The sequence below is a fragment of the Lepidothrix coronata genome, unplaced genomic scaffold, assembly GCF_001604755.1.
Source record: "Lepidothrix coronata isolate B3197 unplaced genomic scaffold, Lepidothrix_coronata-1.0 Scaffold176, whole genome shotgun sequence".
Lineage (NCBI taxonomy): Eukaryota > Metazoa > Chordata > Aves > Passeriformes > Pipridae > Lepidothrix > Lepidothrix coronata.
The window spans coordinates 58,298-65,280 of NW_016690356.1; the positions used below are offsets into that span (position 1 = coordinate 58,298).

General features: G+C 51.1%; 1 protein-coding gene across 5 annotated transcripts in view; it reads right to left on the reverse strand.

Annotated features, from left to right (window-relative positions):
* Window positions 1-6,941, reverse strand: part of GLCE (glucuronic acid epimerase) — a 35,888-nt gene extending 28,947 nt beyond the window's left edge. For 2 of the 5 annotated variants that reach the window (XR_001877264.1, XM_017830291.1), the window contains exon 1: window positions 6,877-6,935. The gene's annotated coding sequence lies outside the window, so the exon portion shown is untranslated. Of the gene's footprint in view, window positions 1-3,641; window positions 3,802-5,779; window positions 6,453-6,876 lie in introns of those variants that run through there. The other 3 variants (XM_017830295.1, XM_017830293.1, XM_017830294.1) reach the window with 3 other exon arrangements.
* Between the last annotated feature and the right edge of the window lie 42 nt (window positions 6,942-6,983).

Here is a 6,983-nt window from a genome sequence, read left to right on the forward strand (position 1 = left end):
GTTTGCTCTGACAGCAAAAAACCAGGGAATGAACCTGCAAAAAATCAGGGAATAAACCTGCAAAAAACCAGGGAATAAACCTGCAAAAAACCAGGGAATGAACCTGCAAAAAATCAGGGAATAAACCTGCAAAAAACCAGGGAATAAACCTGCAAAAAATCAGGGAATAAACCTGCAAAAAAACAGGGAATGAACGAGCTCCCTGCAGAGCCCGGGGATGTTTCCAGTTTGGGAAGCTGTTCCAGGGGAATGTGCACAACTGTCAGTCAGAGCAGCTGGAATGAGGGCACACAAGGGCACAAAGTCAGGCCAAGGGATCCCTTGGAGATCTTTTAGGCTGCAATATTTTGCCCAGAAAATTAAAAATCTTCTTGGATTTAATCGGAATTCCCTGGGAAAAATCTTGGAGGAGCGGCGGTAAAATTTGGAATTCCCTGCCAAGCTTGTTAGGAATCCTGTGAGTATTAAAATTCAGTGTATCCCAAGGATAATCAGCATTTGCTCCAGTGGAAACCAGTAGGACCAGTTTGAGTCGGATTTAATGAGGGGGAAAAAAGGGATTTTCCGGGTTAATGGTTCTCCTGGAGCACAAAATGTTTCACTGGAATGTTACAAAAGGGCATTTTAAAGTAGCTGTGACAGCAAGGATCAAGTCCAGCATCCATGTCCAAGCAAATCCATGAGCTGTGGGTGCACCATGGACTGGAAAAATCCTGGAGGAGAACCTGGAACTCCACAATCCACGGCAGGGAAAACCCAGCTGTTCCCACACTATGGAAAGGGGGGATTGACAGTTCCATTTCTCATTGAAATCGGTTAAAAACATCTATAAAACACATTTTTGGGATTAAACAAGTGGATTTAAGGCCCAAGGAGAATCTGGGATGGGTGGGAGCCTGGAAATACAAAAATCCTGGGAGCTGTGAGAACATGGAGAGGGAAAACCTGGAAGTTCAGGGCTTGAATATTTAGTTTTCCAGCACGAAATAGATCCAACTGTGGGCTCCTGACACTGTTCCCTTAAAAACACACATGGAATTTTGTGCCAGGGAAATGCAGCATCACTAAACCCTTTAAAAATTCAAACCAGTGCTTCTGCAAATGACCCCAAAGTTTCCCTTTTTCCAGCCTTTTTTTTTTTATAGGTTAAAAAAAGGTATTTCGGGAAAAGACTCGAGAATCAGATCCTTCAAAAGGTGGGAAGCTGCTAAAGCTCCCTCCTGGAGGAGAGGGAATTGTGAGCCAGCCCAGATCCCTGTCCCAGTTCCACACTGGCAGCAGCCCATTTGCATATTTATTATTCCATAAATTTTACAGGCTGTGAATCCCAAGAAACTCGGGCTGTTCCTGGACACTGATCCAAGAGTCGCCTTTCCAAGAAAGCCCAGGACTGGCAAAGCCTCAGTCTGACCTAAAACATTCCCTGCTGCTTTTCCCTGCCATTCCCAGCCCCACTCAGCTGAAATGTAACAACAAATCCACCTTTTCCAACGGAACATTCCAAGAAATAAGGCCCCCCAGTCTTTGCCTTTTGCTGCAGTTCAAGGATTAAATGAGGGTTTAAGGACTGGATGTGGATCAGGACCCATTTTTCCCAAGTTACACCAAGAGGGACAAAAAAAATCCTGTCCAGAGTGGGAACAAACTGCCCCTCCAGGGATAAAAATGTTCCCATGTCGTGGCAATAAGATCCAGGACACTCCAGGGAAGCACCTGGCACGTGTTAAATCCAAATTTTGGGAGTTTAAATCCCAAAGCACATCTTGAACTCCCAGCTGTCCTTTCCCAGCTCTCAGCAAGGAGCTGATCCCAATCCCATCAACAAGTGTTCCAAGGCTTTTGGGACTGCCTGGCAAAGGTGAGGGAATTCCCTGCCAAACCATGGAATCTTGGAATGTTTGGGTGGGAAAGGACCTTAAAGCCCATCCAGTGCCACCCCCTGCCATGGGCAGGGACACCTCCCACCAGCCCAGGTTGCTCCAACCTGGCCTTGGACACTTCCAGGGATCCAGGGGCAGCCACAGCTTCTCTGGGAATTCCATTCCAGCACCTCCCCACCCTCAGAGCCAGGAATTCCTTCCCAATCTCCCATCTCTCCCTGCCCTCTGGCAGTGGGAAGCCATTCCCTGTGTCCTGTCCCTCCATCCCTTGTCCCCAGTCCCTCTCCAGCTCTCCTGGAGCCCCTTTAGGCCCTGCCAGGGGCTCTCAGCTCTCCCTGGAGCCTTCCCATCTCCAAGCTGGACATTCCCAGCTCTCCCAGCCTGGTTCCAGAGCAGAGGGGCTCCAGCCCTTGGAGCATCTCCATGGGAACCTCTGGATTTGCTCCAGCAGCTCCACGTCCTTCCCTGTCCCCCCTCAGTGAACACCAGCCCGTGAGTGACCCTCCTTTCCCCCCCCATTATTTTCCATATAATCCAAAGAAAGTCTCCCAGTGTTATTCTTGTCATTTTCCCCAAATAAGAAAGTGTTATCTTTCCCTCGTTCCTCCCTTTTCCTGATGAAACTGTTCCTTTAAACCTCCAGTTCTGGGAAGGCTTCATGTGAACATTCCCGAGTGCTGCTCATCCTCAAAACCCGGCTTCAAACAGCTCCAACACTTGGTGTTTGGAAACAAATTCCCCATCTGCCAAGGCTTTGGAATCGTTACATTCCAGGCAGGATTTGCTCTTCTAAACCCATTTCATGTTCAAGGGGAAAAAAAACCACATTTCACGTTCAAGGAAAAGCTCCAGAAGGGCTTAAAAATAATCCTTTCCCTCCCTCCCGGCTCCTCTTCTTTTCCCGGGAAGCATCACTTTGCTGTGGCAGGAGGAGGAGCACTGGGATCCACCTGGATCCCCATCTCCCCCAGGAAAAAGATGGCATTTATAAATTAATCACAGCATTCCCAAAGAACTGACCTACTTTGCTCGGCCGCCAGGGATCCGCTGCATCCAAGCTCTGGAATAACCCCCCGTGCCCATGGAAGTGGGAAGGCATGGCACAGGCTGGGATTTCATGGAAAATTGTTGCTCAGCTGCCTCCAAACTCCTCAGGGAGAGCTCCACAACCTCCCAGAAGGAAGGTCCAGGTGTCTCCAGAGGTTTCCTCAAGGAGAATTCCTCCAATCCCGCCGATCCCAGCACATTTGGACACACTGGATGGACTGGAAGTTCAGTTCCAGAGCAGGGATTTGCCCTGAGCCCCATTCCCAGAGCTCGGGGACACTCCCAAGGTCCCTCAGAGACACAGCCTGGACTGAACCCTACAGAAAACACGGAAAACCCTACAGAATGCATGGAAAATCCTACAGAACGCATGGAAAACCCTACAGAACGCATGGAAAACCCTACAGAATGCATGGAAGAGATTTTGCTTTCCATGGCAAGACAAGGACTGAGCCTGAATGGAGCCACCTCCAAAGGCAAGGGACAAGGACCTTCCTTGTCCCACCACAGAAGGTCCAGAGCTCTCCCACCAACTTGAGGTCATTCCATGCTCCCTCCCCTCCCCTCTGCTCCTTCCCTGGTGTTTGGGAGAGTCTGGATGAGCCCCAAATCCCAGGAAACACAGGGAACCACCCCCCTGAACCAGAGCCGGTGCTGTGGCACCTCCCCAGCCCCTTCTCCAGGGACATCCCAAATGGAATCATTGGATCCTACCAGGCATGGAAACCCTGGGATCAGGTGAGCCTCATCCAACACTTTGCTTCTTGATCCAATCCCTCAATCCCAATCCAAACATCCCATCCCTGGAAGTGTTCCAGGCCACGCTGGACAGGGCTTGGAGCAGCGTGGGATAGTGGAAGGTTGGAACAAGATGAGCTTTAAGGTCCCTTCCAACCCAAACCATTCCAGGACTCTATGAAACCACGTCCACAATTCCTGATTTTTAAAACTCTTCCCTCCCATATTCCACCTTCTTAACCCAAAATTTCCCAAATCAGCTCAAGTTTAACTCCAAACCCACAAACGATACAAACGAGGGAGGAAGAAAAGGTTCCAGACTCAGGAGGAGACACCAGGGAAAAGCTCCTTTCCTTTGGAATTAGCAGGGAGCTTTCTTTCCAGGGATCTCATTTCCATGCATTTTATCCCCTCCAATATTCCCACCTCAACATTCCCATTTCAAACCCAGCTTCCTGTGGTCTGGGAGGAAATTCTGTGGGATCACTGCTAAGTTTTCCGGGTTTGCTCATTGCTTTAATTCCCAAATTTTATTCAGGAGCGTCAGAAAATCCTAAAATGGTAACAATGGGAAAGGGGAACATCCTCTGCCACCTCAGGGCTGCTCACAAAGCTCAGGGATGAGTCAACTCCCTTTGAACCCGGCAGGAACCGGCTCGGGAAGTTCCGACTGCGGCTCCGACGGGAAAATTCCATCATTAAACCCCAAACACCCAAAGAACCCGTTAAATTAACTCCATGAGAAGATTCCTTTTCATCTTCCAGCTCAATTAAAAGTCCAGAGAAACAGAGCCAATTTATTGGAACCTCAGAGAAATCCAGCTCGTTATTCCCTTTCCGAAGGAACCGAGATCCGGAACAGCAAAAACAGGAGAAATCCACCAAAAATGAGGAAAAAAAGCCCCAAAGCAGCACTTTGAGGATCCCCTGCTCCTGCTCCCGTGGGATCACAGCCCTAAGATGGTACTTGGGGGTATTTTTCCCACATTTTTCCCTGTTTTCCTGAAGCTGCCACCCAAAAATGCTTCAATTATTCCCTATGAAATCAAGCCTCCCTTCCCTGGGAGAGCACAGAGCCATTCCAGGAGCTGGGAAGCCAAAATAATCATGGAAGTTTGTGGAAAAGGTCCAAAAAACACCTGGATCAGCAAAATTCCTCTGACCTTGACTTTATTTATCGATTCCCAACCGTATTCCAAGGGTCACTGGGGGGGAAATAAAGCCTTTAAACCCACAAAGGGCAGGATTCCAGCCCCACTTCCCAACTTTTCCAAAGAAAACCCCAGCAGGACAGGGATCCGTGAAATATTGTTCAGCCTTTTCCCAACTGGCCGAGTTGGGAAGCACAAAAAGGCCTTAAAATCCCTTTTTTTTTTATCCCTGGAGAGTTTTATCCAGGAAAACTTGGAACCACTGGCAGCTCCTGTGGCTGCTGGGAAAGCCAAAGGGCTCCGATTCCTGATGGGAAAATAACAAAATCCATTGAGAAATCCCACATTTTTGGGCTGCACTTCCTTGATTCCAACAGGCAGAGCTGGAATGGCACATTCCTGGGTGGAAAATGAGCCTCTTCCCCTGCCTGGGAATGTGCAAGAGGAAGATTTTTAGCCAAAAATTGGAATGATAATCCCACTATCCTGGATCCTTCTGAGCTTTTTTGGGATGGGCAGCACTTGGAAGCCCAAATCCCTCAGGAATTGCAGCATAAACTCATCCTGACTTCCTGGGACAAGAAAGGGCCAAAAATCCCACTAATTATGAGATTTCTCCCTGTTTTCCACAGGTCTGTTCCCTGGAAGGAGCTGAGTCCATCCAATCCTGGAATGTTCTCCTCCTCCCAGCCCTCACTCAGCTCTTCCCAGAATTGGGATTATCTGGATTCTCCCCTTTCTTGGCAGGAAAAATTGATATTACTGGAATTTTCCCCCTCCCTGGCAGGAGGATCATCAGGTTTTCTCCTCTTCCTGCTGTTCCAGAGGGAGTGAATTCCAAAAAAACCCACATACAGGCCACAATCTTGGAATTAAATCCCGTTCAGGACTCACTGATCCCACACAAAATTCCCAGAGCTCCCAAACAAATCAATCCACCTGTCCCAGCAGCCACAACCTCACCTGGATCCTTCCCACAAACAGGTGGAATCACTCTGCACATTCCCGAGGCACCTGGAAAACTCCTGTTCTCCCAGATGGAAGTTCCCAGGCTTGGTCGGACAGCCCTGGAGCTCCCAGTGGGAAATTAAGGACCAGGACAACATTCCAAGGAACATCCTGAGCCTGGGAGAGCCTCCAGGTGGGATCTGTGATCCCTGAGGCCTCAGCGAGACACAAATCCATGGAAAACACCGGGATGGAGCACAGGCACCCCAGAGCTGAGCAGGGGCAGCCCCTCCAAACTCTTCCATAGGGATACCCAGGGATCGGAGCAGCCTGGGAAGAGGGAAGGTGTCCCTGCCCACAGCACTGGATGGGCTTTGAGGTCCCTTCCCACTCAAACCATTCCAGGATTATCCCAGTAACACAACCCATGTCCCAGGAATACCCCCATTCCAGGGCTGAGGCCACGGAACCCCCTGGAATAGCACACCCCGGGATTTTCCAGGACTGGGAGCCCTCAGTGATCCCCATTTACTCCCCCTGGAGTTTGGATCCCCCTGGATTGGGGGTTTTCCAGGCAGGACTCAGGCTGGAAGGGTCCTGGGAGTTCCTCAGCACCACAGCCCGGCTTCCCACATCCCAGGGCCCATATTCCCACATCCAAAGGCTCATACTTGTGCACCCCACACCCCGTATTCCCACCGCCCCTATTCCCGCATCCCCCAGCCCGTATTTTCCCAGTCCATATTCCTGTACCCTACAGGCTGTATTCCCACATTTCACAGTTTATATTCCCATATCTCACAGCCCGTATTCCCACTTTCCATGGCCCACATTCTCACATGCCCCAGCCCCATGGACCGTATTTTCCCAGTCCCTATTCCCGCACCGCATATCCCCCATTCCCCCATTCCAGGGCCGGCATTCCCAGCCCCTATTCCCCCATGCCCGGCTCTCACACCAGCCCAGCCCAGCCCAGCCCAGCCCAGCCCCGCCGGCGCGGGCTGAGCCCGCTCACCCCTCCCTGCCGTCCCCAGCCCGCTGGCCGCGGGGCCTGTCCCGTTCTGTCCCGGTTTATCCCGGTTTATCCCGGTCTCTCCCGCCCCGCTCGGTACCTGCGCCGGGCCCTGTCGTGTGGCGGAACCCCCGCGCGGGGCAGCGGGGGCGCACGGAGGGGCCGCGCCGGGCCCCGCCCGGGCGGGCCGCGGCCAATGGGAGCGCG